Raw genomic sequence first — 25,861 nt, 5'->3', positions numbered from 1 at the left:
ATAGGTCTTTGTTCAATTCTTCAAGATTTCATTGCGTCCGGTTTCCAGTTTATCAAGTTTCAAAGACCCTTCAGGAGCTCGAGTTACCTGCTAGTCTTTAATTGACCGAGCGAAGTGAGGTCTAAGATTCAAGTCGACGGTTTGGCATTTCTCTTAATGTTTAAATGTTTATATGTTGCGCATTTACGGCGAAACGCGGTAATAGATTTTCATGAAATTTGACAGGTATGTTCCTTTTTAAATTGTGCGTCGACGTATATTAAAGGTTTTTGGAAATTTTGCATTTCAAGGATAATATAAAAGGAAAAGGAGCCTCCTTCATACGCCAATATTGGAGTAAAAATCAGACTATAGAATTATTATTCATCATAAATCAGCTGTCTAGTGGACTATAATACCCATTCAAAAACATCAAACATCTTGAAAATGTATCTTTCCATCAACGTTGTAGACAGTTGCAGCCAGACCTGATAACAGCGCTCACACTCACATTCCGGGACGACACGTCACGGTACGATAGAACAGAAAGCTCTATGTTTATTTAGGATTTTTTTCTAGACATTTTAAATGGATAAATTATTTATAAATTTTTGAGAAAACATAACAACAGGTCAATGTAACTTACTGAGTGAAGGGTCTACTGTTCACAGAACTACTTGTATAATAAAGGAAACAATCGGCTTATAAAGTACGGGATAGATGATTCACGAACGGCGCATTATCACGTCTGAACTACTCAACTGATTGACTTGAAATTTTGCATATGATTCTTAATTTACCGATGATGGTTATAGGCCTTTTTTAAATTCTCCAAGATTTCAGTCAGTCAAGCCAGAGAAAACTCGTATAATATGTATTCTGTGGTCAAGCTTATAATCAGACCCTTGCGGAGCGCGGGTTACCTGCTAGTTTAGAAATGAAAGAAAGTAAAATTCTTATACTTTTCTCTCTGGTCTTATCTTGTGTTCAATCTGTCAGAATTCCTCATAAGTCACATCAATATTTCCCGTTAAATTAACACTGACCGATAAAAGTGGATCTCAATTTAGTCCGTTTTAAACAAAGAGGATGAATCATTCATAATTAGGATTTTCTTGGAAGGTTCAGAGATACAGTGCTAAATTTAGACTGCATTCAGATGGCTATTAGCGTATTGTCTGATATCTAGGAAACTAATTGAGAATTGTACCAAATTTCACAAATAGATCAATGAAAATTATGTAAAATATTTCTTCCATGTTTAGTTTTGAAGCAACTGAATTTTAAAATCTCCTTTGTGAAAATATTAAATATGCTAAATTTAGACTGCATTCAGATGGCTATTAGCGTATTGTCTGATATCTAGGAAACTAATTGAGAATTGTACCAAATTTCACAAATAGATCTATGAAAATTATGTAAAATATTTCTTCCATGTTTAGTTTTGAAGCATCTGAATTTTAAAATCTCCTTTGTGAAAATATTAAATATGCTAAATTTAGACTGCATTCAGATGGCTATTAGCGTATTGTCTGATATCTAGGAAACTAATTGAGAATTGTACCAAATTTCACAAATAGATCTATGAAAATTATGTAAAATATTTCTTCCATGTTTAGTTTTGAAGCATCTGAATTTTAAAATCTCCTTTGTGAAAATATTAAATATGCTAAATTTAGACTTCAGTCAAATGGCTATTAGCGTATTGTCTGATATCTAGGAAACTAATTGAGAATTGTACCTAATTTCACAAATAGATCTATGAAAATTATATGAAATATTTCTTCCATGTTTAGTTTTGAAGCATCTAAGTTTGAAAATCTCCTTTGTGGAAATATTAAATAAAAATACTAAGAAATTGTCAAAAACACAGATTTACTGATACTTAGAAAGACCGGTTTCGGTTCTTAAACCATTGTCAATCTCTGATAAACCTGTTTCTAGTATAAATATACTATACAAGTATAGTAATAAGCCTGTTTATCAGAGATTGACAATGGTGTAACAACCGAAACCAATTTCTTAGTATTTTTATTCAATATGAATAATTACCACAATATCAACTTCTTAACTACACAACAAAAAAAATTGTGAAAATACTTGAGGACTGAAAATTTTGAGAAGTGACCAACTACAAGACTTAACCTGTTTCGGACTATGTGTAACCTTATCTAAATTTGGGAGAGGAATACCTCGCAAGGTTACCTTATTTTTTCTATCCCTATCATTTTGAAAATGTCTTTATTGTATAAAGAATAAAGAGAGAAACTGATTTGACAATCGAATAAAGGAAGAAAGATGATGCCTGTCTAGCCTATCATATTGAGAAGAATTTCCAAATTACAGCTACTGAGGACATGATATTGGGTCAATTTACAAACAGTTATCACCAAAACAAATGTTGGTGACCCTTAATATACATTGACCCTTATGCTAGCTTGGTGACCCTTTATGGTGGCTTTAATTGTATTTTGAAGAGAATGACTTAATTACTTAATTATTAGGGTGAAATATGTGAATTAATAGAAATTGAATAGTACTATAGTGAGGTCCACGTTATAATGGCAGTGGAGAAAGATAGGAGAACAGCGTTGCCGAGCCTCTGTCTTGTCAATGCCTTCCATAGACGGTAGCTGATACAGGTTTATTGATGTAATATGTAATGTTCATTCTCGTTTAAAATAATCAATTACATTTTATTAGGCATGAAATTATATTTTCAATAATTTTAAAATGAATTTCCATAATTAAAATGAAATATTTTGTCAATTAATTATTGATTACTACATTGTTAAGAGACGATCTGGCAACAGAGCAAAGCGAGAAAGAGATAGCGCTATCCGCTTTGTTGAATGATAGAAAAGGATAGCACAAACAGGACCTCACTATAGATGATATCATGGAGAAAATCTATCATAGCTTATGATATCTTTTCTCTATGATATATCATTAAATGATGTTTTGAAGTTTTCTGAACTCCAATATGCAATCTGTTTTGTATGGAAAATCGGAATGAATATATTTGACATTCATATATAGGGCAACCGTTACACAATATACTGTAACTGTAACTGTTATGCAATAGGATAACCAATAACAAAAACAGAACTGTTATCAGATAAATATTTTTCTGACAAGAGCAAAGTCAATGCTCGATGTGGTCCACTGAAAAGAATAATTTATCAATGATTATTAATTACTGAATTACTGATTATTGAATCATCGATTACAAGCAGGTAACCTGTGCTTCGCTAGGGTCTGATTAAAAATTTGAAAATTGAAAAATTGAACTACTAAAATCTTGAAACAAGCCTATAACCATCCTCGGTAAATTAAGAATCAATATGCAAAATTTCAAGTTAATCAGTTGAGTAGTTCAGACGTGATGATGCGTCAAACATAATTTTCCTATCCCGCTGTAAGCCACTTCTTTTCTTTATTATAGTATAGATAACGAATGTACAACTTAATAACTCATGTGACTACTGTATTTGATTGTCACTTTTCAATGACAAAGATATATTGCCAAAATTCTAAGCTCATTCAATGATCACTTTTGCTAAAATTCTAGCTGTCATCTTGAGTAATCCATGTGATTGATTAGTATGTTGAGAGAGACCAATGACTGATTAAAGATTGATATGTTTCTTAGTCAGATTCAGTTTCATTAGCCAGGAGATTTACTAAAAATTGTACTTATATTCTGTCTTCTTGAACCATACTTAGTAAAATTGTGAATAAATAAATAAATAAATAAAGAAGAAGAAGAAGAAGAAGAAGAAGAAGAAGAAGAAGAAGAAGAAGAAGAAGAAGCAGAAGCATCAAACATGAAATTTTCAAATGTTCATATCTCCTGAACGATGAGGAATTTTGCAAATAATATATGATTCAAGATTCGTGTTTCTCGCATCAAAGACCATAAGATCACGAAGTTTGAGCGATTTTTATTTTTCACAAAAAATTGATGAAATCCATGGACTATTGACGAAATCCATCGTGAACCACACTGAGACGAGAAGTATTTCAGATTTAGCTGAAATAGAAGAAGAAGAAGAAGAAGAAGAAGAAGAAGAAGAAGAAGAAGAAGAAGAAGAAGAAGAAGAGAAGAAGAAGAAGAAGAAGAAGAAGAAGTAGAAGAAGAAGAAGAAGAAGAAGAAGAAGAAGAAAAAGAGAGAAATAACGACAAGAGAATAAGGGGAATTAGAGAAGGTGTTTTTAGTACCATTAACCCCATAGAACTACACATGGCCGAATGGTTACGGCACAATTCAATATTGAATAGCTATTATTTCAAGTGCCTAGTCTAGACGTCTAGACTCAGTCATGGCTAGACATCTGGAGAATACATACCAATTAGTCTGATAGTAATAAACAAGGAGAACTATTACTGTATAATGCATATTTATATAAAGGCTCTATATATAGTGAGGTCCACGTTATAATGGCAGTGGAGAAAGATAGGAGAACAACGTTGCCGATCCTCTGTCTTGTAAATGTCTTCTATAGACGGTAGCTGATACAGGTTAATTGATATAATATTAACTATTCATTCTCGTTGAAAATAATCAATTATATTTTATTAAGCAAGAAATTATATTTTTCAATAGTTTCATAATGAATTTTCATAAGATGAAATATCTTGTTAATTAGTTATCCCTTCTACATTATTAAAAGAGGATCTGGCAACAGAGTAAAGGGAGAAAGAGATAGCGCAATCCGCTTTGTTGAATGATAGACAAGGATAGCAATACCATTGCCAATCAAACACTGCCATTATAACGTGGACCTCACTATAGCAGCACCAATGTTGATAAAATACTGTCGTTATAACGTGGACCTCACTATATGAACAGGAATATCAGTATCACTCAAAAGTAATCACTGTTTTTGAAAGAGATCAATATGCCTCTGTAACAGATTAATGTTTTTGAAACAGATCAATATGCCTCTGTAACAGATTAATGTTTTTGAAACAGATCAATATGCCTCTGTAACAGATTAATGTTTTTGAAACAGATCAATATGCCTCTGTAACAGATTAATGTTTTTGAAACAGATCAATATGCCTCTGTAACAGATTAATGTTTTTGAAACAGATCAATATGCCTCTGTAACAGATTAATGTTTTTGAAACAGATCAATATGCCTCTGTAACAGATTAATGTTTTTGAAACAGATCAATATGCCTCTGTAACAGATTAATGTTTTTGAAACAGATCAATATGCCTCTGTAACAGATCAATGTGCCTCTGTAACAGATCAATGTTTTTGAAACAGATCAATATGCCTCTGAAACAGATCAATGTTTCTGAAACAGATCAATATGCCTCTGTAACAGATTTAGTTAGTTATTTAGTTATTTATTTACATTGTGTACAAATACTTAACATGAGGAAAGGCACAACAGGCTCATGCCCAAAACTGTCCCATTTCCAATTTATACTATACTGTCCAAATCAAAATGTTGGTTATGTCACTTTCACTTTTCAAAATACAATTTACACTCTTCAATACTCAGATAAACGAGCAAATTTTGAATCTAATAGATACTATTAGAATCTGAAATTAAAAAATCTAGAACAGTGAGCCACAAATGGCGACCACGTGCTCTCCTAAAATTTAAAAATTGTAGATTTCTGTTATTTGTTGCAACACGTGCTCTGAACATATTGTATTTAGGAATATGAACGCTCGAAGAGCTAGAATAATAAAAAGAACCGTTTCTCGAAACTATTGAGAATGCATTTGAATAGCTTACCTAGACAGACGCGGGGGCATTATTCTTTTCAAAATAGTTTGAGACAAAATCATTCTGTCATAGAGAATTGCTAACAATATATGATAACAGTAACGTCAGTCACTGACACGTCTACAATAGAAACCACATGGCCCACTGTGCTTTGTGTCAACCCTTGTATATATCTATAGCATAAGTTGATGGCAGGTAAATGAAGATTGTGAATAGCAATATAGATATATAGTTGGGAGAGTAATAGCGATATAGATATATAGTTAGGAGAGAAGTAAATATAGATATGTAGGTTTCAATGTAACCACGTGGTCAGCATATGCTACAATTTTACCACGTGGTCAGCATATGAATATTATTGAAGCAATTATTTGATGATCAGTTATTTGAATGGTGATCACATAAAACAATAAACATGATATATGAGTAAATGTATTTATAAATTAGGGCGTGAAGTAGATTAGGCTATATGTATAAAGTATTCAACAAATATAAGGTTGTACAATAAATTATAATTTAATAATTATTATAAGCTAATTAAGTTAGTTGAATCCGAATTCATAGGCTAAGGACAAATTTGTAAATAGAATAAATTAGGTATATTTGATTGAAACATGTTGACAATGAGTATAAGAAACCTGCTTAATTAATTAAGTAGTAATTAGTTGGTATCTTATTAATTTGATTTATTCAACTCGATTGTAATGATGTACTGTATGACATTGTATTTTATTCAGTTCATGTATTTATTATTGAAGTATTTGCCATATTAGATTTATAAGATTGATTACTGTATTAATCAAATCAATGCATTCAATTGTCAGTATCCAAACTTTAGAGTTTAAATATTGGTAAAATGTATGATATCATTTGTTTTAATAATGAAGGGGAGCCATAGTTTAAAATGATATAACATAATAAACATTATAGTAAATTTAAATTGATATTTGAATTCAATTTGTAAGCAGAATATTAGCTGAAGAGTTTGAGTGTAGGCGGAGCTAGAGGGCGAAGGGTGATGAGGGGTGGAAAATCGTGGTTCTAGTATATAAACAGGCAGACCATGCCTTGCAAGTTAGTGGCAGTTAGTGGCAGTTGAGTTGCTATTAGTTGCTGTGAGTCTCTTGGATTTTGGACAGTGTTCAGTGTGGGAGTGAGTTTTTGGTTTCAGACTTCAATTATCCTATAGGGAATTGACTGAGCCAGGTAAAGATTGTATTTAGAATTTTCAATTTTTCTCATTTCAAATCCACACCAACCCACCCTAAAAAGCCCAAATAACTATATCAAATTACATAGCATCAAAGTAAACAGCAAATTTAATTATTTAGCTCTTCTAAATACAAATCTGTAGATACAGTTTTAATTAACTTCTTGAAGCTTACAGTTGAAATTTTCTTCTAAGCACAAATAATAGTTTTTTTAAAGCAAGGCTCCCCTAATCATATTCATTCTTTAAAATTTATCAATTCTCTTATTTTTGACTATAATCGTATTTTTAACTAGAGGTGTTCAATATTTTGATTTTATTACTTATTTTTCAAGTAACCTGATAAAAGTAATAATAACTGTTTGTTAAATTTTGTTGTTTAAAATTAAACTTGAACTGTTGTACTTTCAAAAACTTAATCATCTTGTATTTATATCTAATCATTACTATATTTTTGATCAATTTTTTATAAATTCATATAAATTTAAAGTTCAATAATAAATTCATAATTAACCTTTGTTTTGCCTTTCACTTTATACATTCCCTTACACACGACCCTGATCTATCTATCTTTATCTTTTTCTTCAATACTATTATTAGTTCAGTGAGTGAAATATAAGTATCCACACAGTGAGTGAAGTTACAGTAAAGCAATTAATTTTATCAATTCAAATCAATTCAATTTTATTAGTTTAATTTTATCAATTCATAGTAATTGATTGGCGCCGGGCAAAATACCGTATAGAGTGAGGGAGTTCGAAACCCACTCAACAAAGACCGACAGTGGAAAGAGTTCAACAGTAACTAAATAATTATTCAAAAAGTCTAAATTTTGAATGAAACTAGAAATTATTGAGCTAAAAACTTCTCACTTTATAGAAAACTAGTCTTATTCGTAGATCAATGTTTTTGAAACAGATCAATAAGCCTCAGATTAATGTAACAGATTAATGTTTTTGAAACAGATCAATATGCCTCTGAAACAGATAATGTTTTTGAAACAGGTCAATATGCCCCTGTAACAGATGAATGTTCTTGAAACGGCACAGCTATTGGCAGTTGAAGTTTTTTCCCGTTTGAAACGAGCGAGACAATTCGAATGTCTCGACATTTTTTGTTGTTTCTTTTGTCCTCGAAGCATCCACTTGAACTGGTAAGTTGGCTGCTAAGTTACTCTAAGTCCTCTAAGCACAGCACAAGTCAAGTATCAAGTTCGAGCTGAGCTGACAAGCTGTGCTAAGTTCCAACTTCCAAGCGACTTTCTAGTCTCGTTTCTCTTTGTATCACACACTCACACACACTATCTCTCTCGCACTGTCTCTACTCTTTATTTCTCTCTCTCTCTCTCTTTCATGCTCTGTCACTCGGTCTCCCAGTTTCTCTATTCATCACTTTTCTTCAGAAAAGAGAAATTCAGTGAATTTGTGAATTACCCGCATTGAGGAATTTAGTAGACTAAAGATTTGTAAATTTCCCTTCTTCTTTCATCACATATCATCAACAAATTATCACATATCATCAAGCCTTTTTCAATCACTAACTTGTAGTACACTCTCTCTGTTTATTGTAATTGAAATTAGAGAAAACATAATTGGGATTTTCGTTTAATAATAATTATCAAAAAATATAAGTTAATCTATACTATAATAAAGGAAAGAACTGGCTTATACACGTACGGGATACGAAAATTATGTTTGACGCATCATCACGTCTCAACTACTGGACTGATTAACTTGAAATTTTGAAGTAGATTCTCAAGTAACCGAGGATATTATAGGCCTATTTTTAAATCTTCAAGATTTCATTACATCAAGTTTTCAGTTTGTCAAGTTTTCAATTAGACCTTTGCAGAGCACGGGTTATATGCTAGTAATTAAATAAAGCTCAAGGTTTGTGTACACTATCATACCAACGCAAAAAACTATAAAATAATTTCAAGTACACTCAGTTTGACATGCAGTCAGCAACAAAATCAACCTTGTCGCTTGAACAGTATTGATAACACTAATTGACAATCAACAATATTGTCATGAACATGTCACAATGTTCAGACAATATTGACAGTAGCCGACAATATATGCGGGTGCTAAGCTGTTATATCACAGAATGATATGAACAATAACAATACTAGACAATCTCCCAATCATGCGATATCAACATTTCTAATTGCTTCCTATTAGCCATTATTTAACTCCTATTATTTCCTGATTGAAAATAATTAAGGACTGAAAATTTTGAGAAGTGAACTACAAGACTTAACCTATTTCGGACTATGTGTAACCTTATCTAATTTGGGAGAGGAATAGCACAAGATTACCTTATTTTGTCTCTCCCTATCATTTTTGATGATGTACTTATTGTATCAATCAATAAAGAATAAATAATATATTTCTCTTTTATCTCTCGCTTGAAATGCAAGGTGATGTTTAATTTAGTTTGGAGAATATAATCAACGTACTTCATCTATACTAGACTATAATCATAGAGAAACAATAGCATAAGTAGATATCCCATAGTAGAGGCCGTTTATGGGTTTATGTCGCAGCTTTTATTGTTTTCTCAAGCCGATAGTTCATGTAATTCTCTCCCGTGAAGCTGTGTGACGCTGGTAGTCTCTCATACTGTGCCGTTCATACACTCTCACCCCAACAAAACAGTAAAATTCGACAATAATCAACAGTAATCGGCTTGAGATAACAGTAAAAGTTGCGACATAAATGCCCTATACCATGGGATATCTACTCACGTTATTGGTTCTCTATGCTATAATAAAGGAAAGAACTGGCATATATACGTAGACTACGGGATAGGAAATCCACGAATGACGCATCATCACGTCTCAACTACTCAACTGATTAACTTGAAATTTTGCATAAGGCTAGTTTCACATTCATTCGGTTCGTTTCGTTTTCGATTCGTTTTCGGCAAATTCCGATAAGTGTGAAACGGTAATTCGGTTTGAATTCGGTACCGAATAGAAACCGCATAGAACCGAACTCCCACTTGACACTAATAAATTCCATCAGGTTTCAAGTCGTTGCTGGCGAGACGCTACTTTCACACACTTTCGGTTCGTTTCGTTTTCGGCAAATTCCGATAAGTGTGAAACGATGATTCGGTACCGAATAGCAACCGCATAGCACCGAACGCCCCCTCGACACGAATAGGTTTCATCATATTCGAATTCGTTGCTAGGGAAACGGGAAAAAACAGTCTTTTACACACGCTTGCCTTTTTTTGTTTTATTTTAAACTGATATCGTGATTATCTGTTTCAAAATTTTTCCAAGTCAAACAAGAACCAATTCATTTCAATTTTTCTATACGTTTCAAGGTCCCCTGAGTCCAAAAACATGATTTTTGGGTATTGGTCTGTGTGTGTGTATGTGTGTGTGTGTGTATGTGTGTGTGTGTGTATGTGTGTATGTCTGTGAACACGATAACTCCATTTCTAATTAACCGATTGACTTGAAATTTTAAACTCAAGGTCCTTATACCATGAGGACCCGACAATAAGAAATTCAATAAAATTCAATTCAAGATGGCGGTAAAAATTGCGGATAATTACTAAAAAACCATGTTTTTCACGCTTTTCTCGAAAATAGCTCTAACGATTTTCTTCAAATTTATGCCATGGATAGCTATTCATAAGCCCTATCAACTGGCATAAGTCTCATTTCAGGGAAAATTTCAGGAGCGCTGTAATATCCTTGAGAAAAATGGCGGATAATGACTAAAAAACCACGTTTTTCACGGTTTTCTCGAAAACGGCCCCAACGATTTTCTTCAAATTTATACCATAGATAGCTATTCATAAGCCCTATCAACTGGCATGAGTCTCATTTCTGGGGAAATTTCAGGAGCTCCGTAATATTCTTGAGAAAAATGGCGAATAATGACTAAAAAGCCATGTTTTTCACGGTTTTCTCGAAAACGGCTCTAACGATTTTCTTCAAATTTATACCATGGATAGCTATCCATAAGCCCTATCAACTGGCATGAGTCTCATCTCTGGGGAAATTTCAGGAGCTCCGTAATATTCTTGAGAAAAATGGCGAATAATGACTAAAAAGCCATGTTTTTCACGGTTTTCTCGAAAACGGCTCTAACGATTTTCTTCAAATTTATACCATGGATAGCTATTTATAAGCCCTATCAACTGACATGAGTCTCATTTCTGAGAAAATTGCAGGAGCTCTGTAATATTCTTGAGAAAAATGACAGTTACTAAAAATCCATGTTTTTCACGATTTTCTCAAAAACGGCTCTAACGATTTTTTTCAAATCCATCCTCTGTATAGTTATTTATTAGCTCTATCAACTGACATGAGTCTTTTTCCTGGGGTACAAATGGGGTCCACCCAATCCTTGAGAAATGGACTTTGTAAACTCCTTCTCGTGCATGAGGTAGGTAGGAACACGGTTTTTACTTTTTCTTCTTCCATATACCGTGGGTAGGTAGAGCAGTTTATAAAAAGAACACAGTCATAGTCAAGATATTTCATCTGTAGAACAGCTGTTTTGACGAATTTAAAAAAAATCATCGAATTTCACAATTTACATAAAGGAAAAAGTACTCTGAAAACAATTTTATATACACATATACGGTAGTCTGATCGTAGTTGTAAATATGTTGCCGTCAATCGTCATTATGTTATTCCCCTAAATTATTTTCGTTTGATAATGACACTTAGGTTTATTTAGCGAACTATATTAGAAATTTTAAGGTAGGGTTATAAAAAGGGCACTTTGTTCCGTGGATGTTTTTTTTACAAGAGAAATATTTGATCAAAATAAGGGGAAAGGTTTTTAAGCGAAAATAGATGTAAAATTTTAAATAGTTCAATGAGCAAGGAAAGTTGTGTGAGTGTACCACACCAGATTTTTTTGTTTTTACTTTAAACTGATATCGTGATTATCTGTTTCAAAATTTTCCAAGTCAAAAACATATGGTCAATTCATTTCTGTTTGTTCACAGGAACATTTCTTTCTCAATGAATAGTTTGCTAAAAAAAATATGAAAGATATAAATTAAAACTCAGGGAGAATTTTTATTCTTCTATTATTTTTTTTTTATTTTTCCACGAAAAATACATGATTTTTCGATATTACATGATTTCATCAATGGAGAGAAGAGATGAAGTTTATATACCATGTGTCAAAACAAGAACAAATTTTCAATTCAAAAAAATCATCTCTCTGAACAAGAAACTATTCAAATAATTAACAAATTTTTTATTAATTTTAAAATTTTGTTGTTCAAGAAATAACATATCACAATTTAACACAAGCTGTTATATTTAAATATACAAGCATGAACTGTGAAAATCCAGACACAGCTGTGTTTGAGAAGAAAATACCTAATTGGAACCGTACGAATTAAAACCTGACATGTATGAAAGCCTCATTCGTTTTCGGTAACGAACCGAACCGAACCGAAAACGTACCGAACCGAATGAAACTGAAAGCGTGTGAAGCTAGCCTAAAGATTCTTAATTAACCGAGGATGGTTATTGGCCTATTTCAAACACTTCAATTTTCCACTCGGACAAGTTTTCAGTTTTTAATTAGACCTTTGCGGAGCACGGGTTACCTGCTAGTACTTGAATAACAATGAAAGAGAGCTACTAACCAATGAGAACGGACCTATTCGCCAGACGCCTTGTGATTGGCAGGCATAGCCATCACTACAACGATTCCTATTGGTCCTCATATTTTCAGATCCCCCACAATGTCCACTAGTTCCCTATATCGCCACAGATGCCAGCACTATATGGGTCAGCTCCTATAGTGAGATTCTCGTTATGGAGTCCGTTGAAATGATAGGACTACAGAGTTGCCAATTCTCTTTTACCACCGCCTTCTATATTACATAGTTGTCACTAGAGTTATTCTGGTACACCTGATGGAATATCAATGGCTGATTCTCCTTAATAATGATGTATATCAAATATATTTTATCCCTTACGATGATATATTTTCTCACAACTCAATAATAGATTTTCATAATAGAGTTATTATTTCCATCACTCCAATTCATTAATTTCAGTAATTTGAACATGTAGATTATACAAATTCAACTAAGAAGCTAGTAGTTCTGTGAACAGTAGACCTCACGCAGTTTTCTCATCCACAAGTATCTGATGTCACCTGTTTTAGTTGGTTCAGTTGAATCACAATTCACAGTTGAATTATAACTTTCTCTTAAAAAACTGTTATTTGTTTCCTCCAAGATAAAAAACTCACTTATGTTAATTACCATTATAATTCATTTATTGTATAAAATACTATAATCATAATACAATTATGACATTGGAGGAAAAACTAGGCTGAGCCTGTACTATTTCTCTCCTAAAATTTTGATAAAATGTTAATGTTGTCCAAAAGATAAGGTTATGTAATCACACACGTTATGCTTCGTTACTTGATTTTCGGTCCAGGAATGATGATTTAAAAAATTTTGAATTTTGAAGGTTGATTTTATACTCTAAATGGATCACAGAATGTATCACAATAAATTAAAAACTTTAGAAATATTGCACTTATTCAAAAAAAAATAATAAACTCAGTTCACGTTTGAATTTGTATCCCATATGATAATTTATCCAGTTCCGTGATAATCTTTCCATCTGATAAAAATATTTCTCAACTATTTAAAAATTAATTTTTTTTCAATCAAGAATATTATTATTTCTTCAGCAATATTTCGTTTATCTAATCATTTTTTATTTTATTTTCAATCACCTATAAAATTTGTTTTTCAAATGTGAGAATATTGATACTGATGGGCACGCATCATAAAAAATATTGAAACCCTATCTTATAGAAACAGACAGACACGGCCAGACATCTGTGTAATGCATGCAATGAATAATCCACTTGTCAGCTGATTGATTATTTATTTATTTATAAGGTTAGCAAATAAATACAAGAATCGGAAAAGAAAAAACAGGCTATTGCCTAAAACTTCTTCAATTTTCTAATTTAGTTTTAAATTGTCCAAATATTATAGGTTATGTCCATTCAAATTTCTACACCAAATCACAATCTAAATTATAAATTAGAATAAAACAAACAATCATTATGAATGATTCTATAGTCCGATTTATCCTATCTTCAAAGTAGATGATATATAGTGATATCAAAGTATGGAGGAATTCCTTTTCTTTTCATATTATCCTTAAAATGCGAAATTTCAAAAAACCTTGTGTATTCATCGACGCGCAGTTGAAAAAGGAATATTCCTGCCAAATCTCATCGAATTCTATGAACGTGTTTGGCCGTAATCGCGTTACATACGGACAGACAAAAGAAAATCCGACTTAAAAACATAGACCTAACTACGTTCGGTCAATTAAACTTGTCAACTACTGTACCACGCAGCTTGACTATGCTATTAAATTTATTCATAAATTTAAGTTTGAAATCAAGACAGATTCCTATTTCAACTTGTTCGATTAATGATTCAAGAGAAAGCCTATGTTAGGAAAGCTCAGGTTAGGAGAAGCTAAAGTTAGGAAAAGCTTTGGTTAGGAAAAGCTTAGGTTGAGAAAAGCTTGGGTGAGGAATAAGCTTAGGTGGGAAAAGCTTTGGTTAGGAAAAGCTTAGGTTAGGAGAAGCTAAGTTTGGGAGAATCTAAGGTGAGTAAAGCTTAGGTTAGGAAAAGCTTTGGTAAGTGAAAGCTTAGGTGAGGAAAAGCTTTGAGTTAGGAGAAACTTAGGTTAGGTGAAGCTAAGGTTAGGAAAAGCTTAGGTTGGAAAAGCTTAGGTTGGGAAAAGCATGAGTTAGGAAAAGCTTTGGTTAGGAAAAGTTAAAATTGGGGGAAGATTAGGTTAGGAGAAGGTTAGGTTAGGAGAATCTAAGGTTAAGTAAAGCTTAGGTTAGAAAAGCTTTGGTTAGTGGAAGCTCAGGTTAGGAAAAGCTCTAGGTTAGGAAAAGCTTTGATTAGAGAAAGCTTTGGTTAGTGAAAGCTTAGGTTAGGAAAAGCTTTGAGTTAGGAGAAACTTAGGTTAGGAGAAGCTTGGGTTAGGAGAAACTTAGTTCAGGAAACTGTTGGGTTAGGAAAAGATTGGGTTAGAGGAAGCTTAGGTTAGGAAAAGCTTTAGTTAGGGAAAGCTTTGGTTTGTAAAAGCTTAGGTTGGGAAAAGCTCTGGTTAGTGAAGGCTTAGTTGAGGAAAACCTTTGAGTTAGGAGGAACTTAGGTTAGGAGAAGCTAAGGTTAGGAAAAGCTTATGTTGGGAAAAAAGCTCTGGTAAGGAAAAGCTTAGGTTGGGAAAAGCTTTGGTTGGGAAAAGTTAAGGTTAGATAAAGCTTGGGTTAGGTAAAACTTAGGTTAGGAGAAGCTAACGTTAGGTAAAGCTTAGGTTAGGAAAAGCTTGGGTTAGGGAAAGCTTTGGTTAGTGAAAGCTTAGGTTAGGGAAAGCTTTGAGTTAGGAGAAACTTAGGCTAGGTGAAGCATATTTTTAGGAAAAGCTTAGGTTAGGAAAATCTCAGATTAGAAAAAGCTTAGTTTAGGCAAAGGTTAGGAGAAGCTTAGGTTAGGATAAGCTTAGGTCAGGAAAAAGTCAAGTGTTAGGGAAAGCTTAGGTTAGAAGAAGCTAAGGTTAGGAGAAGCTAAGGTTAGGTAAAGCTTATGTTAGGAAAAGCTTTAGTTAGGGAAAGCTTTGTTTAGTGAAAGCTTAGGTTAGGAAAAGCTTTAGGTTAGGAAAAACTCAAGTTAGGTGAAGCATATTTTAGGAAAAGCTTAGGTTAGGAAAATCTCAGATTAGAAAAAGCTTAGTTTAGGAGAGATTTGGTCTTGGCCCAGGCTCAGTAAGCTTTGGTCATACTTGTTCAGCTTAGTAATTATTTGACTTGATTCAAGAGTTCTGTGTGTATTTTTGAAAGAATAAGAACTCTCAGAAGAATTATTTCAATGATCTTTATTGAACACTTTATATTGTTGAATCAAATACGATACAGAATGAAAATACTAGAAAAGGTGAACAGCGCCTTATGAATGTGTCTGTCTTTGTCCCGGTTGCACAACAGCCGGTTAAATTTCAACCGTGATTAATTTCACGAGAACCAATCAGAGAAGGCCTTTTTGATAAGACCGCTTCTCTGATTGGTTCTCGTAGAATTGATCACGGTTAAAATTTAACGGCTGTTGTGCAACCGACACTTTGTGTTTCAAATTCAATGTCTGATCTTTTCGAATGTTGTAGTGTAGAAATGTACAATGGATAATAATTTAGATTATGATGCAAATGTTTGTAATAATCATATCATATTCATGTATAATAAATGTTGTTGGTAATAAATTGAATCAGTGTCTTCTTCATTTCTGTGCAATATTTTATGTTGGCTACTCTGTATAGGCGGTAGTTCAAATATATATATATAACTAGTTGATTCAATTAAAATTTATCATTGTCATAAGAAAATGTGATCAAAAGTAAAGGTTTGTACATTGTTCGCCACTTCTTCAACTCCTAGTTCTTAACATTATAGTTCTTTCCATACTCTAAGAGTCTCTACTTTTGAAAAATCTCTTCATCTTAACTCTTGAATCCTATCTCAATGTTCAATTCTTCTATTCAATCATCTTAATTACTATAAATGTAAATGACTTGAACCTGACATTAATTGACCAGAACCTAATTGTTTTTTTAATGTTTAAATTAGTATTTTAGAATAAAATTATATTACCGACACCTATTTTTTTCTTCCTCTTCAATTTAAAAAAAAATTGATTGATATCTTCAAAAATAGTTGAGATACAATTGTGGGATACAATTGTTAGTCACATATTATGAAAAATTACCAATTTCTGTTCTGTTTCAGGGTCAGCTTTAGAAAATTAATGTTAATTTACTGAAAAATCCCCAGAATATATCTAGTTTCTGTTTAATTCATCGATTAATCAATTATATTGTATTCCAATGTCCATGCTTGCCTGCAGTTACCTCTTCAATCACTTTCGAAGAAGTTGAATTGATGCGAATATTCATTTGAGCAATCGCTTATTTTGAAATCTTTTATTCGGCCATATATGAGTCAGCTGTGCTATTGGCTTCATTAATCACAGTTCATTCTTCATTGTCTACATAACCTCATTCTTCATTGTTGAGTCTCACTTCAGAAATTCAAACTGTTTCTTTTAATGTTTTAATTAGTCTTTCAAAATAAAATTCATAGAAGCAACACCTATTTTTCCTTCTTCTTTCATCAGAAAAAAATATTTCTCAACTATTTAAAAATTAATTTTTTTTCAATCAAGAATATTATTATTTCTTCAGCAATATTTCGTTCATCTAATCATTTTTTATTTTATTTTCAATCACCTATAAAATTTGTTTTTCAAATGTGAGAATATTGATACTGATGGGCACGCATCATAAAAAATATTGAAACCCTATCTTATAGAAACAGACAGACACGGCCAGACATCTGTGTAATGCATGCAATGAATAATCCACTTGTCAGCTGATTGATTATTTATTTATTTATAAGGTTAGCAAATAAATACAAGAATCGGAAAAGAAAAAACAGGCTATTGCCTAAAACTTCTTCAATTTTCTAATTTAGTTTTAAATTGTCCAAATATTATAGGTTATGTCCATTCAAATTTCTACACCAAATCACAATCTAAATTATAAATTAGAATAAAACAAACAATCATTATGAATGATTCTATAGTCCGATTTATCCTATCTTCAAAGTAGATGATATATAGTGATATCAAAGTATGGAGGAATTCCTTTTCTTTTCATATTATCCTTAAAATGCGAAATTTCAAAAAACCTTGTGTATTCATCGACGCGCAGTTGAAAAAGGAATATTCCTGCCAAATCTCATCGAATTCTATGAACGTGTTTGGCCGTAATCGCGTTACATACGGACAGACAAAAGAAAATCCGACTTAAAAACATAGACCTAACTACGTTCGGTCAATTAAACTTGTCAACTACTGTACCACGCAGCTTGACTATGCTATTAAATTTATTCATAAATTTAAGTTTGAAATCAAGACAGATTCCTATATGTTGTTCATGAAAGAGAAGATATAAGGAGTGTTTTCTAGGAATAGAGTTAATTAAAATATTGTAAAAGCTTGTTTTAAGCACGACGCTGTGATAAGAATAAGATATTCTTCAAGCAGTATTTTCCTCATTCTCAGATCTCAAATAATATTGTTTCCTGACTACTTGTTCATATCTTATAGTGAGTCCACGTTATAATGACAGTATTTGACTGACATTGGTGTTGCTATCCTTGTCTATCATTCGACAACGCCGATAGCGCTATCTCTTTCTCGCTTCGCTCTGTTGCCAGATCTTTTTTCAACAATGTATCAATCTAATTAATCAACAAAATATTCGATCTCAATTATGGAAATGTATTATCTGATCTTTGAATAATATTTTTTCTTGGCGAATAAAATACAATTTATCATTTTTAATAAGTTTAAACAGTTAATTACCCGATCGAAGTGAGGTCTAAACCTGGGTTTACACCAATGTTATTAACAAGATGTTAGTAACATTGATCCTTATAGATTCTATTAGATTAAACGGAACTCGACAAACACATATGTTCATCATGTGTATGATAAGTTATGTTCAATTCTAATCGAATCTATAAGAATTAAGCTATCAACATTTTGTTAATAACTTTGGTGTAAATGCAGCTTAAGATTCAAGTCGACGGTTTGGAATTTCTCTTAATGTTCAAATGTTTGAAAGTTTAAATGTTTGTATGATTATATGTTGCGCATTTACGGCGAAACGCGGAAATAGATTTTCATGAAATTTAACAGGTATGTTCCTTTTTTAATTGCGCGTCGACGTATATACAAGGTTTTTGGAAATTTTGCATTTCAAGGATAATATAAAAGGAAAAAGGAGCCTCCTTCATACGTCAATATTAGAGTAAAAATCTGACTATAGAATTATACATCATAAATCAGCTGACAAGTGATTACTCAGATGTGTGGAGAAGCCAGTCTATTGCTGTATTTCCATAAGGTCGATAGTTCCAATCAGGTACTTGTGGATGAGAATACTGCGTGAGGTCTACTGTTCACAGAACTACTAGTATATTACATCTGATAATATACCGGTATCAGCTATCTTCTATAGAAGGCAGTGACAAGGCAGAGAATCGGCAACTCTGTCCTCCCATCTTTCTCCACTGTCATTATAACGTGGACCTCACTATGGTAAGATTTTCCTTGTACAGCGGTTGCCCGTCTATTTTAATTGCAGTTGAAAACAATAAAATTGATTATTCAATGTCAACTGAGGTATTTTCTATAGGGAATGAACGTAGTTCAAGGTTTTTGTGAATAAATATAATACAGACCAAGTTATAATGGCAGTAGGAAATGATAAGAGAACAGCGTTACCGATTCTCTGCCTTGTCACTTCCTTCTATGGAGGATAGCTGATATCTGATGTAATAAAAATTGTCCATTCTTGTTTAAAATGATCAATATCGTACTTAATTTGTAAGGAAAATTTATGAGTATTTTTCAATTTTCAAATAGCCTTATACATTCTCATAATTGAGATTAAATATTTTGTCAGTTTATTAAAGTTCTACATTGATAGAAAACGCTCTGGCAACGTTGCAGAGCTGGAAAAGGATACCGCTTCATCCGCTCTGGCTAATGATAGACAAGGATAGCAACACCAATGTTTATCTTGCTAAATGAGCCATTGATAACTTATTATGACCCATGAAAATGGAGATGAAAGAGAGAATAATAATAACTAGCCGTCAGGCTCGCTTCGCTCGCCGTATCCGTCTAGCCAGGGGGCTCCGCCCCCTGGACCCCCGACTGTATCGTCCAAGAATGAGATCAGTAGGCTCGCTTCGCTCGCCTGCATTTTTCATTTGAGCATTTCTATCATATGTTAGGACAATCCAGTCGGGGGTCCCGACTAAACGTCTGGACAACGGATATGGCGAGCGAAGCAAGCCTGACGGCTATTAATATAATATTCCCAGGATTGAAGTAGCAGTGCCCAATCAATTTTTCCGCGATAAATGCATTTAAATCTTCAACTTTGTGCCAACCTAACAAAGTCTACTCAACTTAATGCCAACCTGACAAAATTATTAATTTAGTTGCCAGTTAACAACTGTTTCGAAGACGTACTCTATCTAGATTATAGTTCTATAGTAACATATGATATGGAAATTTCAATTATAATTGAGAGATTGGGAGAAGAAGAATATACATGCTAAAAGACGAACTTTAAACCCTCAAAAACAACCCTTAGAGTTAAAATATTGCCAAAAGATTTCTTAGTGCGCCTCTAAAGGGCCAACTGAACATACCTACCAAATTTGAACGTTTTTGGTCCGGTAGAATTTTAGTTCTGCGAGTGAGTGAGTGAGTGAGTGAGTCAGTCAGTCAGTCAGTGAGTGAGTGCCATTTCGCTTTTATATAAAGATAATATCGTGTGACCTGGCTGGCTCAGGTCTGGTGTCAGAGTTTTCAGGTCGCAACTGATCAATTTCAGGGCCTCTGACATGACCTAATGACTGCTTTTTAGGCAGCCGGGACCGACAGCTTAACGTGTCCATCCGAAACACGGGAGTGGGTAGAGGAAAATTCTAAGTTCATTGGATGGGAGTATTTTTTGTGGAACCAAATCTCACAATTCTATTGGATATTCGATTTTTCGTTGGTCTAATTGAAATAAATCGATAAGCCAAATTTTTAGACGTAAAAAAACTTGTTATAAACAAGAATTTCAGCTCATCCCACCCATAATCCCCTTGTGATAGGAAAACTATTCTATAGTGTGGTTCAAATTATAATGGCAGTGGATAAAGATAGGAGGAAAACGTTGCCGATCCACTGTCTTGTCAATGTCTTCTACAGACGGTAGCTGATACAGGTTAATTGATTTAATAAATTAACTGTTCATTCTCGTTTAAAATAATCAATTACATTTTAGTAAGCAAGAAATTATATTTTTCAATCTTTTCATAATGAATTTTCATGATTAAGATGAAGTATTTTGTAAATTAATTGTTAATTTTACATTGTTAAAAGCCGATCTGGCAACAGAGCAAAGCGAGAAAGAGATGGGGCTATACGATTTGTTGAATGATAGACAAGGATAGCAATACCATTGCTAATCATACACTGCCATTATAATGTGGACCTCACTATAAGTGACAACCACTCAACTTTATACGTTCCAGATCAGAGCTTCAGTTTTCCGACATTCTTCAGATAAATATTAATTTATCTCAAGTAGTAAACTTCTACATTTTTCCGCACTCTTTAATTTTTTATCTAAATTTTTCGAATAACTACGAAATATCTGTGAATTTCTATTGAAAATATTTATCTCTCTCATGATGAAAATTACTCAATACTATCTTACTACAAAATTTGTTAACTCAATTTTTCAAACATCTTTGTGAACCTTTCAAATTTGAAATAATCTAAGAAAAATGTTGTTATACCTCACTGTAGATCCAATTAACCTTGAATTCTGTTCTCAAAGAAAATAGGCTACCTCAAAAGTATGTCAAGGAAATCAAAATCCAAACAAATGCAGTTATAAAAATTTATGGTCTATTTTGGATAGAAGAATCTGTTTGGATATGTGTTGATGATATTATCCACGTTTGTTATTGTGAAATTGGAGGTACTATATTTGAGAATTTATTCAAGATATTTTCAAATGTTTACATATTTCAGAGTTTAGATACTGTTCAGTTCTATAGTGAGGTCCACGTTATAATGGCAGTGGAGAAAGATAGGAGAACAACGTTGCCGATCCTCTGTATTGTCAATGCCTTCTGAAGACTGTAGCTGATAAAGGTTTATTAATGTAATATTAACTGTTCATTCTCTTTTAAAATAATCAATAAATAGTGAGTAGGTTTGTGATTTTGTATTCAAATTTTTAAAATAAATGCAAGTTTTTAATCTATTGTGATTCATTCTATTATTTATCAAGAGTATTACGTCAACCTTTAAAATTCAAAATCTTCAAATTATTATTCCTGGACCAAAAATCAAGTGACAAAGCAGTGATTTGTGATTACATAACCTTAACTTTTGGACAACATTAACATTTTATTAAAATCTTTGGAGAGAAATAGTACAGGCTCAGCCTAGTTTATCCACCAATGTCATAATAAACGATATATTCTGTAATATATATATATATATATATATATATATATATATATATATATATATATATATATATATATATATATATATATATATATAATAGTGCTTTATACAATAAATGAAATGAAAATGAATTATCTTGTTCAATATCTTCATAATAAAGATGAAATATTTTGTTAATAAATTAAGTATTAATTCTACATTGTTAAAAGACGATCTGGCAACAGAGCAAAGCGAGAAAGAGATGGCGCTATCCGCTTTGTTGAATGATAGACAAGGATAGCAATACCATAGCTAAAAAACTGCCATAACGTGGACCTCACTTTATAGAAGTATATACGGTACGCGAAGCCCCGTAATTCTTGGAGCTATGAATGAGGGCAATGATTCATTCAACTTTTTCGGTCGAATTCATTCATTAATCATCCAAAAAAGTAATATCAACAACCCAACTCAACTGAAGAACGCGAGATGAAAATAAAATTGATGAAACAGATAATAAAATGAAATAAAAATTGATAATAAAAAATGTACTGCAAAATTACTTCTATGTGAATACTTTCTATTTTAGTGATTGTTTTTTCCCGATCATATTCATATGATTTGTAATTGTATTAGCAAATGTGAAATATTTGGCTTTGAAGCATCTAAATTTAAAAATCACTTTGTGAAAATATTTAAGGACTGAAAATTTTGTGAAATGAACAACTACAAGACGTAACCTATTTCGGACTATGTGTAACCTTATCTAAATCTGGAAGAGAAATAGAACAAGGTTACCTTATTTTTTTCTCTCCCTATAATTTTGATGATGTACGTATTGTATGAATCAATGAAGAATAAATGTAATAATATTATCTATTTATCTATTTTATTCACAACCACAAATCATAATTAAAATATGATTGGGAGAAGACAACAGGCATAGCCCAAAACTGTCTTCTCCCAAATTTTTACAAATAAAAGTTTCAAAAATGAATGAGGTTAGATTTCACTTTTCACTTCAAAAAGTCCAATTTACACTTCAAAACTAATAACTAAACTAAAAATTTTTAATTTTGATATTTTAAAACTAATTAACAACAAAAATATTTCACTCAAATCTCTAAAAATTGAAAATTTTTGAGTAATTTTACAAAATTTTGAGCCAGAAAAGAAACATAACTAATAATGATGAAATAATTGATAAAGAATATGACCTACGGTTTAGGTGGGTTCCAGACCACTGGAGAAGTAGTTTGAAGCTCATAATCTTATTCAAAATGCACTCTTTTATTCATTTTTTTTATTTATTTACAGGAATTGAGACAAAAGGTTCTTCCTTGAAAGTAAAGAATGCAAAACAGAATAATGATATAGAAGAATAGGGCCTTCATATAATAGGAAATAATTAGGTGGGTTCCAAAACACTGGGAAATTGTTTGAAGTTTTAAAACTCATAATCTCATAAATAAATAAACAGAATAGATAAATAAATATTACTCATGTCATATAGAAGAACTAATCTCAAGTGGACAACAAGTAGAAAACTGATTTACGAATAAAAATAATATAGTTTCAACCAATAAAATATAACAGATCAAATTATTATCAAAGCAGTACTCATCCTCAAGAGGTCACCCTTCCAACAGGAATGCCGGTAGCACGTTACTAAAGTCATGTATAGTAAATAATAAGCAAATATTTTTCATAGCTTGTTCCAAGTGTTTTTTGTATAATATAAATCCTAAAATAAAGGAAAGAACTGGCTTATACACGGGCGGTATAGGAAAATTATGTTTGACGCATCATCACGTCTAAACTACTGGACTGATTAACTTGAAATTTGGCATATAGATCCTTAAATAACCAGGGATGGTTATAGGTCGATTTTCAATTCTTCTAGATTTCATTAAGTCATCTTAAAATAGACCCTTGCGGAGCATGGGTTACCTGCAAGTAAGTAAATATTTAATAGTTTGTTTTTAGTGTCTTTTGTATAATATAGGCTATCCCACTTTTATTAATACTAAGTACCATAATAAGGCAGTATATTATTCTAAGATGATAAAAGATATTGAAGATACAAGCTCTCAGTTTCTCAGTTGCTAAGAAGCTTGTTAAATTAGAGCCGAGATTAGATGTCACGAGAACCAATCAGAGAAGTCATCTCTCACAAAAACGTCTTCTTGGATCTCATTGCTTTTAACCATGATTAAAATTTGAGAGGCTTCTGTGCAACCGGACCTTGATTTTTAATTCTGTAAATTACACAGGATTAAAGAAGAACAGATGACGAGGAGACGATAAACCGTCGGTCCCGTCTACCTAAAAAGTAGTCATCTCTCATCATCATCCCTCTCACTCATTACTCACGCACAAGCCTAAGAGTTTATGTGGACATCACCCTCAGTATTATTATTATGGAATATTGTTCAACAAATATATACAACATTATTATAGTTTTCTCAACTTTTTGTGTCCTATTATAAATTCCAAAACAATTCATTTGAGTACAAAATTTTAATCATAATTAAAAATAAAATTATTTTAATTGAGGTCCACGTTATGATGGCAGTGTTTGATTAGCAATGGTATTGCTATCCTTGTCTATCATTCAACAAAGCGGATAGCCCTATCTCTTTCTCGCTTTGCTCTGTTGCCAAATAGTCTTTCAACAATGTAGAATAATTGATAATTATTAACAAAATATTTCATCTTAATTATGAAAATTCGTTATTAAATAATTGAAAAATATAATTTCTTGCTTGATAAAATATAATTGATTATTATTTTAAATGAGAATGAACAGTTAATATTACATCAATAAACCTGTATCAGCTACAGTCTATAGAAGGCATTGACAAGACAGAGGATCGACAACGTTGTTCTCCTATCTTTCTCCACTGTCATTATAACGTGGACCTAAATAGAAATAGATAGAAAATATCACTCACCAGTAGTCTTGCAGTTATTAGGTAAGGGAGGTTTTACCATTACAGTATAGATGTGTTTGACAATGAACCCTAAAACGGGTAATGGTTGAAGATTTTCGAAAACCGGCACTCAAAACGCACTCAAAATAACACTTTTAACACTTTTTTGAAACAAATTTTGATAAGTCGGCACGATGCTAAACTGTTTGAAATTGGTAACGAACTGTTTTAAAAATATTCACGTGGGAATTTATGAGGAAAGTGTAAGAAATTGTGAAGAAACGAAAAAATTTCGAACACGCGTTCGAGAGATGTGTACTGTTCTAGTACAGCTAACAAAATGACCGAGAAATCGAGAAACTGGCAGCCGCCTGGCAGACGTCTACGAATGAGGGGAGAGTGAGAGAGAACGAATTACGGGAGAAAGAGAGAGATTGAATCACGGGTGAATGAGAGAGACTGAGAGAGAGAAAGAACACTGAGCAGACAACTACAAATGAGGGGAGAGCGAGTGAGAACGAACTACAGAGAAAGAATTACAGGAGAATGAGAGAGAAAGAATCATGAGAGAATGAGAGAGAGCGAGTGAGAAAAGAATAGAGAGGCTTTTGGCACGTGTGGAGGGAACTAACACAATGATAGACCGGTTCTAGTAATCAAAATGAGAACTATATCTATGGACATGTAGAATCTATATTGTGTCACTGTGTTATCTATACATATATACTATAATAGTGAGGTGCACGTTATAATGGCAGTGGAGAAAGATTGATTGATTGATTGATTGATTGATTGAGTACTTTATTTATGTAGATTACAATATATACTGGCTTATACACTTATATACAATAGCTTGCAATA

The 25,861-nt window shown here is 32.5% G+C and overlaps 1 protein-coding gene across 1 annotated transcript in view; it reads right to left on the bottom strand.

Moving 5' to 3' along the window:
• Positions 1-25,353, bottom strand: part of LOC111046635 (putative phospholipase B-like lamina ancestor) — a 73,300-nt gene extending 47,947 nt beyond the window's left edge. Inside the window, exon 1 of the mRNA XM_022332227.2 lies at positions 25,022-25,353. The gene's annotated coding sequence lies outside the window, so the exon portion shown is untranslated. The remainder of the gene's footprint in view (positions 1-25,021) is intronic.
• Between the last annotated feature and the right edge of the window lie 508 nt (positions 25,354-25,861).

This window comes from Nilaparvata lugens, chromosome 10, assembly GCF_014356525.2.
Source record: "Nilaparvata lugens isolate BPH chromosome 10, ASM1435652v1, whole genome shotgun sequence".
Taxonomy (NCBI): Eukaryota; Metazoa; Arthropoda; class Insecta; order Hemiptera; family Delphacidae; genus Nilaparvata; species Nilaparvata lugens.
This window is presented reverse-complemented; position numbering and strand designations above follow the sequence as displayed.